The sequence below is a fragment of the Delphinapterus leucas genome, chromosome 4 (assembly GCF_059928025.1).
Source record: "Delphinapterus leucas isolate spDelLeu-1000000601 "Yukka" chromosome 4, BTC_Dleu_Yukka2, whole genome shotgun sequence".
Lineage (NCBI taxonomy): Eukaryota > Metazoa > Chordata > Mammalia > Artiodactyla > Monodontidae > Delphinapterus > Delphinapterus leucas.
In genome coordinates, this window is record NC_143132.1 from 86,303,523 (window position 1) to 86,316,101 (window position 12,579).

Sequence of the window (12,579 nt, forward strand, 5' to 3'; positions counted from 1 at the left end):
TCCATTGCTGAGAGTTTGTGTAAATTGATCTAACCACACTCCTGAAAATGTAACAAGCTCCTATAAGAGAAAGAAGTTAGTATGAGTAAAACATTGTATTAAAATAAAGTAGTGGTAACGTTCATGTCAATATAAAAAAAATGACGAAGGCAGCTACTGTGCAGGCTATAGAATATTTAGCAATATAATGGCTGATTTCATCCCTGGTTTGTCCCCTACGGTAGAGAATTTATTCATAAAACATTTATTGAGCAACTACGCTATGCAAAGAACTGGACATGAGAAGACAAATAATACACAGACCCCAACGTGGAGCTCATGGTATGGTAGGTAGCTGGGGGTACAGCCTGGACTACTTCTGATTACCCTCTCATCCTCTCACTCTCCCAGCTTCTTTTAATAACTATAAGATTAATACAAGTATTAAGATCAGAATTTAGAAAACTCTGCAAAACGATTACTCATAATTAGTTTGAAACATTTAGAAACACATAGATTTATTCTCCTTAATGGCAAAGAGTAGCTAAGATGAACAACTACTGGATATTATAATTTAGTGCAATACTTTTCTTTGATAATCTTGAAATTCAGAGCTAGGTGTGGAAGAAAAGGTGTTTTTCTTCTCAACTCATTTATTCTCCCACCCATTTCTTCTTTTCTTCACTCCCTATATCCCTGCTAGAGCCACAGTGAAAATTATTTTAATTTCTAAAAGGCACTTCTGTGGGAGAGAGGAAAAAAAATGTTACAGTGAAATAAATGTTGGAGCAGGCAGAGTGTCCTCTATGAAGGACATTGAAGTAGCTAATAGTTCCCCTAAGAGATTACCAGTGAAGTGGTCTTGCATGAAAGAAAGGTGGCATGAAAGATCATTGCTTCAGTTATTATTAATGGAATGCTATTCCCACAAAGATCATCTGGGGAATGGTTCTGATTGGTCATCTGGTACCATCAAAGGTAGTTTGTTTAGCTGTGTGACTAAAGCCACTGTTTTCAAGGTCTCCTCATGGCACTTCAATTAAATGGAAGCTGTGGCAGTTAGAGAAGCTTTCTTGAACTCTTTGCAGAGTTTCAGGAAAGGAAAACTTTTCCATTAACTGTGAAGTTAAAAAAAAAAATCCTATAATGTATTTCTTAACCAGATTAGAAACCAGAACCCTGGTAGGCTTTTGTTTAGCTATTTTGCTGAGGGCGTTCTGCTAAGGCCATGCAAAGAATGAATAATTCAGATTGAAAACCTTGGCATTTTACTTAAAAGCCTTATTTTCATTTTTGGAAAATGTGACAGCAAGAATTAGTACTGGCACTTCTGTTTCAATAATGGTGGTGATGTTTAAATGACAACAAATACATAATTGGACTTACATGCACATTTATGGACACAAAAAAATGTCATTACCTATTTTGGTGGAACATTTTACACTTACTCTATAAGCGACAAAAATCAGCTTAAGTTGTTTTTATCGATAAGCAATGAATCAATGTGAGAAACCCTTGTGGCATTCATACTTTGAGAAAAATATCCTTTTTTTCCATTCCCTGATTTTGAAAGGATGAAATTGTTTGTTTTAAATAAGATCCTTGATGAATCCTCCTTAAATAAATGTTAACCCATTTTCATAACATTCCTTAAAGTCCTGTGGAGATCAATAATTAGACCCCTCAAATTAGAAGATAGATTAGAGACAAACTGTAGCAGAATAATTCTATGCTTCCCTCAGTTTGATTGAGCTGAAATTGTCTGAATATCATAGGGTATGAGATTTAGCATTTTATGGTGAGAACAGAGAAAAGAGATTAGGAAATAGAATGTTGTGGGAAGAATCAGGGAACTCATTGATAGCACTTTGGGTACCAATCATTTTACCCATGGAAGACACAGGATAAATAATGATATAAAACAACAAAGAAAAATAACTACTCTTCTCTCAACTACTGCATAGATATTCATTTTAAGATTAAGAATGAAATAAATTTATGTATTAATAAGAAATATGGCTTTGAGCTCAAAGACTTGCTGTGAATTCCTGGTTTACTAAATCCCAACAGTGAGGTCTGAGTATTTCCACGCCTCCTTGAGAGTCACAAATAGTTTTTTTTTAAACCAATTTTTAATTGAAGTATAGTTGCTGTACAGTATTACATGTTAAGGTGTACAACATAGTGATTCACAATTTTTAAAGGTTATACTCCGTTTATAGTTATTATAACAAATACTCATTACTTTTTGTCTGCCAATCTCTTGGCATTATACTGTATGATCCATTTGTTAACTTGAATTAAATTTCTTTTAAATATATGGTGCCTTGGTAGGTGTTTTCCCAGATGTCGCTAACCTTAAAAATTACACATGCATTCAACTTTGGAGTAGCCATTAAACATTGCTAGGTTTCTACTAGAGACCACTTTAGTCCGCCTATTAGTTGGGACATATGGGTAAACCCTGAGAATTAAATATATAAAACAACGAGCTATAGATATGTTAAGATGACTGTCCTGTCTTTAGCATCTTTATAGGATGAATCTGTGTCTTCTCTTTTGCAGCGGCTCAATAAAAATGTGGCTGCTGCTGTTTGCTATTTTCGTTCCCTGCTCCTTTCCCTGGCTCAGGTAATTCTCCATACCTGTTATTTGGCCAGGCTGCTCCACAATTCACCAGCCCTCCGTGGTTCTTGCATCAAATACAACTCACACTTCACCAACAGATGGTTCAGTACAATTTCTGTTTGTCTCAGATTCTGCCCAGGAATGCAAGCTGTTTCTAATGCAGTCCACAGTAGAATCCTGAGAGCTGGCTTCCCAACCCTCTCCAGTCTTATCCCTGCTTGGTCATTTAGTGCCCTCATTCCCTTTTTCTTCCTGACAAATCTAATCCCAAGGAAGATTTAAAACCCACAATTCATTCTAAATCAATGATATTGTTTAAAGGGTTAGATCTGTCAGGCACATCTACATTTACTAGCTGACATGAGTTTTAGATAATAAAATTATTCTTTATTGGTAGAATTTTAGGTCTCGGAAGACATATTGGAAAAGGTTTCTTGGGGGGTGTCGGGGGTGCAGGTGAGTCAAAAGGTCTCATCCAGCACCTCAGAAAATATTCCCAGTCTTTTACTTTGCTTATTTATGAGATTAGTTCTGGTGAGGCAGAGCATCCCTTCTCCAAACCATCTCTCTTTCCCACCCTTATACTGCATATCAGGGAAACCTCTACTAAGAAGCTTTTCTTGATTAGTCTCACCATGCTTCAGCCAGCCTGTTTAAATTCTGGCCTACTCTTGCACTGTTATCAGGCTGTTAAAGACCTCCAAGGTCCTGGGCCTAACACTTTTATAGACCCTACCCAACATCATATCATATCGAATTGTACTGACATCCCACTTCAACTATATATTTTTTTCCTGCAACAATAATTTAAAAGGATTATAATACTTTTATGTCCAAAAATTTTTAGCTATGTATAGCTTGTTTATTTTAAGATTGACTATAGTTTCTTGGTAATCATTGTGCATCCTCAGAAATTTTGGTGATAAGAAAATATACCTTACTCTTTTTTTAATGTATGATGTTTTATGAATATTAAATTTCACAGGTAGTGAAGAAGATATGATGATGACAGTCTGTGGAAATTTAATTCAGTACTTAATTTACTTTTAAAGTTTTTTGTAATGAAATTTTTTTTCAGGTGTCAAACATTTTTACAAGTGCTCAAAAGGCTCATTTTTAAAAAATAAATAAATTTATTTATTTATTTATGGCTGTGTTGGGTCTCAGTTGCTGTGTGTGGGCTTTCTCTAGTTGCAGCAAGTGGGGGCTTCTCTTCATTGTGATGCACGGGATTCTCATTGCGGTGGCTTCTCTTGTTGCAGAGCACAGGCTCTAGGTGCATAGGCTCAGTAGTTGTGGCTCACAGGCCCTAGAGTACAGGCTCAGTGGTTGTGGCGCACGGGCTCAGTTGCCATGACGCATGTGGGATCTTCCCGCACCAGGGATCGAACCCATGTCCCCTGCACTGGCAGGCAGATTCTTAACCACTGCACCACCAGGGAAGTCCTTGAAGGCTCATTTTTTTAAAAATTTATTTTATTGAAGTATAGTTGATTTACAATGTTGTATTAATTTCTGCTGTACAGCAAAGTGATTCAGTTGTACATATATATATTCTTTTTCATATTCTTTTCCATTATGGTTTATTACAGTATATTGAATATAGTTCCCTGTGCTATACAGTAGGACCTTGTTGTTTATCCATCCTATATATAATAGCTTATATCTGCTAATCCCAAATTCCCAGTCCTTCCCTCCCCCTGCCCCGTTTGGCAACCACAAGTCTGTTCTCTATGTCTGTGAGTCTGTTTCTTCATAGACACTCATTTTAATGACATCTATATATCGAGTAATGCACTGGCAGAGAAAGTTAAGAAGTTGAAAAGACAGTCCCTGCCCTCAAAGAGCTCAGAGGAACATATTTAAGGAAATAATAGCCATGCAGGGTGATAAGTGCGCTAATTAAAATAGCATTAGGGACACACAGAGGGCTGTGGCTAACTCAACTCAACCCAGTTCTCAGAAGAGGTGACTTTTGAGCGTAACAGTGACTGACTTCAGTCATTCCTAGATTGAAGAGTCAGGATCATTCATGGAGGACTGTCTCATTAATTATTTTCACATTCTATTTTTTAACTAATACAATCTTGAGTTCTTGTAAAAATCTGGAACATCTACCAGAATTGGTCTGATAGGATTCTCAACCCATTGGGTCATCCTCTTTGCAGGAGCCTCCCTTCCACTGTAGAGATGGAATATAAATAGGAGGGTGATCCAGTTGCATGTGATCTTCAGAGAGAAACTTCGAGGTCAGCGCTATCATGATCCCATCAAATAGGTGAGGAAATAAAAACTCAGAGAAGGGAAGGCATTTGCCTAAAGTCAGATGGGTAGTAAAGTAGCAGAGGTGGGGATCAACCTCCCATTGGTGTGACTCCACAACACTTAACCTCACCACTCTATAGACCGGGACACTGAACGCACACTGCCACCTCATTCCTATGGCTGCTCTTCTCTAGGTAACTTGGTGTGCAGTACATTTTTCTCAATTTCCTTCTCTGATGATGAAATGTAAAAGAACTTTTAGAAAGAAGGGGAAAAAAACCCTCTCCATATTCAGGAAGAGGTAAAAACTTATATCAGGAAAAGATAACTCAGAAAGGAAAACATATTGAGCACAAAGTCATTCTCCTGATACCCCCAGCTTTTCCCAAAGCTTCTTTTATAAAGTGACAAGCATTTCCGCCTTCACCCTACATTTCTGCCTACCTTAGCAAGAAATATTTTGCTTGATACATAATTTTTGATAAGGGAAGATGCATCAGAATAAAAAGGTGATAATATTTCATATACTTGAATGAATTTTAGGATGGAAGTTAAACAGAACAATAGGTGTCGTCATATTATAACCATTTTTAATGATCCCATTTTAAGATCTTGTTAGAGGCTAAGAATAGAACCCACACAAGCATTGAGTTAGTGAAAGGTACTAATAGCAAAAATTCCTCAGAGCCATGAAGATTAGTCTTTGCTGTAAGTTAGGATAATATTCTGTTAGAGGAGTTCTGATTTTAGTATTGTGTAAGCTGTTTTCTTAATACATATCTACCCTCTGCCTAGGTGATATTCATGAAATAAGGCATAGATAATGCATTTAGTAACACTGAGCTGAATCATGCAAAACATAATTTGTGTGCAATTTTGGGGAGTGTAAAATAAAAGTTGTTTTAAGTGTCAGAAAAAAATCCATAAAAATAAAGCATTCTAATCAGAGAAAAAATTCAAAAGCTTGTGTCATAAAGGAAAACAATTTACTTGTGCCGGTACCCTTAATAAGTGCCCCAAAGCGTTCCAGTGCTGTTACATTCTCTAATGATATTACAGTATGTGGCACATCTCATCTAATCTGTTAGTAAAATCCTAAAGTCACTTATGTCAGTCTCTAATGCAAGCCAAATGAGTCTTTCCAGTAATAAGAAGCTTCGCAGAATTAGTTTTCGTTTTGCAGAAAATTGCCATTGGGGCTGGCACTTTTATCTAAAAATTTCACTCGTGCATAAGCAAAAAACTCATATATTATTTGGTTACATTCCATCAGTATGAGAAATAACATTGTGAGAATTCTATGCATGCTAATGATATATAGAAATCCACCTGCTTTCAGATAAAATGAGTTTAATTTTCTGTTGCCCACTGCCTGGTTGGCCTTTCATAAATTACTTATGCACAGCTATTATTAAAATAGAGGGAAAGCAAATTAGAAAGTCCTCCTATCTCTCCACTGGATTTAGCCAAGGCAGGACTGTGACAGCTAGAGTCAGCGTTTTTGAAAAAATTCTGCTCTCTTGAAAAATTTTGCATCTCTATACAATTCTATACCACTGTTGTAAACGTTCTGACCTGCCTTCTTACCAAATTAACCTAAATCCTTTCTATTTTTCAACATTAATGGAATCCTCTAGAGTCCTGCTGATATATATTAAAATATATTTATTGGTTAATTTGAATTCCAGCATTTTGTACCTCATTTCCAGCACTCCTGTTAAATCTGAACAGCTTTGAGCTTTAGCATTAAAAACTTACAAATTAAGATACATACAGTACATCTTACAATTATCAGATCAAAACAACTTAACTTTTATTGGAGTATAGAATGGTAAATTTAACTTTCTGATAAAATAGAAAATGAAGGTTGTCTGTGTGAAAGAGTTAATTGGATTTCAATGAGTGTTTTCTAGCTGATGAGGGGACGTCTTTATTGGCCAATGAATACTTGACCTCTTGGTTTTAAGGACAGGTGAGAAGTTTTTATTTCTAGAGGGTTTTGAAGTCCAAAGTTCCCAATAACTGAAGACTAATTTCTGTTAATATTACTTTGCTCAAGTAAAGTAGATCACTAGTTTCTTAGAACATCTGGTTACCATGTCTTTGAAGCCTGAGTAAGTATTGATGAGGCTCTACCCTTTCATGCCATGGTGTTAAGAGAGTTATCAAAGCACTATTTTGAAAAGCAACTTCAACCGCAGCTCATATTGTAAAAGATAAAATAAAGAACACTCCCAAGCCATTTCATAAAATATATTGATAAACAGATTTTTTTTTTTAAAGAGGATTGCATCTTGTGTTGGGGAGGATTGGTTATCATACTCAAATAGCATTTAACTTAGTTCTGAAAAATTAAATATGCTCTTTAGCTTCTGTTAAGATCTTCATAGTATTTTGATATAAGTTTTGTACATAACTAAATGGAGTTTTAAAAAGAGCATCTTGATAGTATAAGTTATTAACACAAATAAAATTACAAATAAGTATTTGTTGTGATGTGTGGGGTGAAAGTGGAGCTGTCTTAGGAAAGTATGGTGGAATGGGGAAAGGAGACACATACCTCTTTTTTGCCCTCATCTTTGCCCTGAATCCAAACTAGCCATTTTTCTTTCTCTTTAGGAGAAATCTTTCAAAGTTAACAAACATACTTATGCTCACATTCAAAATGGATGTTGGAAAAGAATACCAAGCAAACAAAACCTAGCATCACAACTAAAAGGCATACAAATGATTTTGGAAATTTGCTGCTGTAAGATACCAGAGGAAAGTATTATTTTCAGGTCCGTCCACAGCAATTTTCAAATGGGGTCATCTCTCCTCCTGTCAAAGTTTAATGACAAAGTGTTGTTCTCTCCTTGAGAGAACTGGATGAAAAATACTATTTGTGTATACAGCATTATTAATTTTAAAATTCAGTGTGTAATTATATGGTGTTATGATGCCTTTAAAATAAATCTATTCTGAAACTTGCAAGGTGGAATTCACTAGTGAGGTAGAATTCACTAGCAATAGAGTTTTGTCAAATGTATCAAAAAGAATGCAGAGTTTGAGCTTTTGCCCTCCCTCACCAGCTGCAAAGCCGAGGACATGTGGAGCCACTGGGTTTGGCGGCTCCTGCGTTCATGAAGGCAGCGGGGGCCTCCGGGTTTCAACTACCCGCGGGCCTATTTCCCCGGCCCTGCGGAGAGACTTCTTCACCGCCACAACCAAAGAAGGATAATAAATGAGGCGAGTGGACATAACTCCTTTAGGACAAAGGTAATTAACTTTTGATACCCGTGCATTGGTTCAGGACTTGGAAACTCATGGATTTGACAAAGCACAAGCAGAAACAATTGTATCAGCTTTAACCACTTTATCAAATGTCAGCCTCCATACTATCTATAAGGAGATGGTCACTCAAGTTCAACAGGAAATAACAGTACAACAGTTAATGGCTCATTTGGACTCCATCAGGAAAGACATGGTCGTCCTAGAGAAAAGTGAATTTGCAAATCTGCGAGCAGAGAACCAGAAAATGAAAATTGAATTAGAACAAGTTAAGCAACAACTGATAAATAAAACCAGTCGAATCAGAGCAGATAATAAACTGGATATCAACCTAGGAAGGAGCAGAGTAACAGATATGTTTACAGATCAAGAAAAGAAACTTATGGAAGCAACCACAGAATTTACCAAAAATGAAACCAAAACCAGAGTTATATTTCAGAGACCGGTAACAAAATTGACACTGAAATTGCTTATTTAAAAACCCTAATGGAGTCTAACAAGCTTGAGACAATTCGTTACCTTGCAGCCTCAGTGTTCACTTGCCTGGCAATAGCACTGGGACTTTATAGACTCTGGAAGTAACAGTGAAACTACTATATTATGCTCCTACTGCTGCTGCTGTTGACTTAGAACAAACACTGTGCCAGGATGGATTTACTCTGAACATTGAAAGTTGCAGTAGAAACTTAATACAAGATTATTTAAAGTACATATGGACTAAAGGAAATGTTTTAGAATGGGAAGGTGTATTTTGTCTTTTATATATGTCTTTATTGTATTATGTTGAAAAGATGCTGTTCAAAACCTGATGGATTTGAGATAGGCCTTTTGTCTTTATCCTTTAGATAGCTCATAGAAACTGAAGCAGAGTTTTCTTGTTTGCTTGAACAACTGTAAATCATACAGGATTTCTTTGGTATGTGTTGCAAATTTGTTTAGTTATAAATAGGGAATCTAAAGTACAGAGTAGTCAAAAGACTGACCTTGTATGGTCCAGCAAGTGAGAATCAGAGTCTCTCCAACTAAATTTTTTTCAAAGAGCTAACAGCTGGGTTGTTTTCAAAACAAAACTTTCTGTATTTTGATTCAAAATATCTCAGAATCCTCTTGCCTAAGAAAATTCTTGGCACATTAGATAAATTTGTGTTGGATTAATAAATAAAGACCATATAGATTCCACGGTAAAAAAAAAAAAGAATATAGAGTTTGAGATCAGTGAGCTACTTGAATCATGATAGTTAATTCTCTGTTTATAAAATACTTAACTAGCTGAAGTTTCTTAGATGTCTTGTTTTTTACCTTGGCAATGGTGGTTTAAGCCAAGAAATCCCACGGAAGACAAATAATTAGTGTGCCATTACTCCCCAGGCATCTGCATAAAGTCTAACACCTGCATGAAAAAGGAAGGATCTATTCTTTTAGACAGTTTAAGGTAACAGCATGGTTGGCATTTTGTAGACACAGCTTCCTATCAGTTCTAAGGGTTGTAGGCTGAGAAGAAACTTAAATTGAAAATAGAAGATGAATTAAATTATCAGGATAATTCAGGTAAAAAAGTAAAATAAAGTTTTGCAAATAAATCGGTCACATGCTATTCCTCAAAAACTATAGCTTGCTTTGCCTATAGACTGTTTTGAATTAATTCATCATTTAATTGATCAGTTGTTTCCCTGTAAATTGTTTGAAGAGCAGCATGAATAGAGTTGTGAAAAGCTAGGAGCTTTTGAGTCTAACAGACTTAGATTTGAAACTTGGCTATAACATTACCTAGCTGTGTAGGTACATAACTTCGCTTAAGCCTCAGTTTCTTCTTTTGTAAAAATGGAATAATACCTTACTCACATTTATCAGGAGGATTGAATAAGGTCGTGTATGAAAAAGATTGACTTTTGAGTATGCAGGTGCTCAGTAAACATTAGGATTTCTTTAGTGCATTTAATCAGCTACAGGTATGTAAGACTTTTTTTTTTTTTTTTTTTTTTTGGTGGTACGCGGGCCTCTCACCGCCGCGGCCCCTCCCGTTGCGGAGCACAGGCTCCGGACGCGCAGGCTCAGCGGCCATGGCTCACGGGCCGCTCCGCGGTACGTGGGATCCTCCCGGACCGGGGCACGAACCCGCGTCCCCCACATCGGCAAGCGGACTCTCAACCACTGCGCCACCAGGGAAGCCCTGTAAGACTTTTTAAAACAGGCTTCAGATCTTATACATTTTTGGTAGTATTATAGGTATGATTTCCATATATAACTTCTCTTTAGTCAACTGTAGGTATGTAAAAATTTTGTTGTTGTTGTTGTACTTTAGATATAATATATATTTTTGTAGTGTATTCTTATGATCTCCATAAAACTCTTCAGTATGTACATCCATGAATGAAGCAGAGTTTGTTTCTTACCAAAGGACAAGAATTTTGAAAATACAAAAGATTTAAAACATTCTTAAATAAGAAAATAATTGAGTTGCTCAATGTAGAATATTTGAGAATTATACAGTGATATAAATTGAAAAATGAAAATATTCTTTCTTTCCATATTCCAAAGACATTTGAATATTTCTATACATATCCATATTTTTTAATAAAACTGAGATCATATTGTATTTGCTAAGATTTGATAAACATTTCATTTAATAACATATTAGTCCTTCCTCATGACAAATATTGTTATAAGCATAATTTTTAATGACTGCAAAATATTCAGGTGAATGATCTTACAATAATTTATCAAACCGTTTACTATTTTTGGATGCTTAGGTTGTTTCTAACTTACGGCTATTACATAATTTTATTTAACTAACAAATTTTTGTCTGCATTTTTTTGTTGTCTTCTTTGGTAACCTAGTTGTCAATGAATATAGGCACTTTTGATCTGTTTAGAATTTAATTCCAAATTCTGCAAGAGTTGTAGCACTTTATACTTCCACAAATAAAATGCAAGAATATACTTCTCAAATCCCCTTTGCATAAGTTGAGCATGTTATTTTTTAAAACTTTTGTGAATTTAATAAATGAAAAATTCAATTTCTATCAAAAGTGTATGAGTACCGGTTTCTGGTAAACCGAATCAGCACTGGATATTGTCAACAAAACAAGGTGTTTTATTTGTTTTGGCGAAATTTATTTTTTAAATGAAAGGACTTTTTAAATTGGTAGTGGGATTGGACATTTTTTTTCTATGTTTATTGGAATTTGAATTGTCTTCTTTGGCGAATCATCTTCTCTCATCCTTTTATCATTTATCTATTGGTGTGTTTACCTTATTCACTTATAAGAACTATTTATATATTAAAATAAAAACCATTTAGTATTTTGCATTTAGTTTTGGCCTTTTAACATCATGATGTTTTAAAATTAATATAGTTTTATGTTTTTATATTAAAAAATAAATACTTTCCTTTATTTATAATATTATAAACTTCAATACTTATATATATATTACTTTCAAATATTTTACTCATAGGGTAGTAAAATTATTGCTTAAAATTAATTCTCCCAGCCGCAAGGCACAGGGATATTAGCTCGGTGCTTTGTGACAGCCTGGAGGGGTGGGATAGGGAGAGTGGGAGGGAGGGAGACGCAAGAGGGAAGACATATGGGAACATATGTATATGTATAACTGATTCACTTTGTTATAAAGCAGAAACTAACACACCATTGTAAAGCAATTATACCCCAATAAAGATGTTTAAAAATAAATAAATAAATAAAATAAATTTCAAAAACAAAACACACACACACACACAAAATTAATTCTCCTTTTATAGTTTTTTTTTACATTTTATACAAACTATCTGAAATTTATTTCTGTATTTATGAAGAGATAGGGTGTTAGTTTTATTTTTTCCATACAGTAGGTCAACCTACTATCAGAGAGTTGGTCTTTTCCAGTCTCCTATATTGGTTAAGTCTCGTGGATTTATGACAGTTTCTGACTTACTTCTCAGTTATCGATTAGATCTATTTATCTGTAGATAGTTTTTCCCTAATATTATGCTCTTTTATGCAATACAAATCTTCATCATTTTATCATTGTTTTGGCAATAATAAAATAATAATTGCAATGAATGATAATTATGATTAGGACAAGAATGATCACTTTACTCAAGTCAGTGACTCATATGCAAGGTAACCTTGGGTAAGCTACTTACTTACCCATTGGGGTAAGTAAAGTGGGAAGCATCTGTAAAATGGGCAGAATAGTATCTAGTGAACATTATGGTTTACTCTTCAATAGGCATTCCACTCCAACTCTTTAGTGGCCAGTTATGATAGTCTTTTCATGCTAAACAGTGATTGCTTTAGATAAGGTCTTGTCTAAGCCAATTGGGCCAATAAAACTTGAGAAAAGTCTTAGGGCTTCTGGGCAAGAAGCTTCCTACACTTTAACAGTTGGGTAAAAGTGGTTTTGGTCTGTCTGTATCTCTCTCTGACACACATGCAC

The 12,579-nt window shown here is 35.3% G+C and overlaps 1 pseudogene; it reads left to right on the forward strand.

Moving 5' to 3' along the window:
* The first annotated feature begins 6,700 nt into the window (after window positions 1–6,700).
* On the forward strand, window positions 6,701–10,670 carry LOC149749385 (coiled-coil domain-containing protein 90B, mitochondrial pseudogene; annotated as a pseudogene).
* The last annotated feature ends 1,909 nt before the right edge of the window (window positions 10,671–12,579 follow it).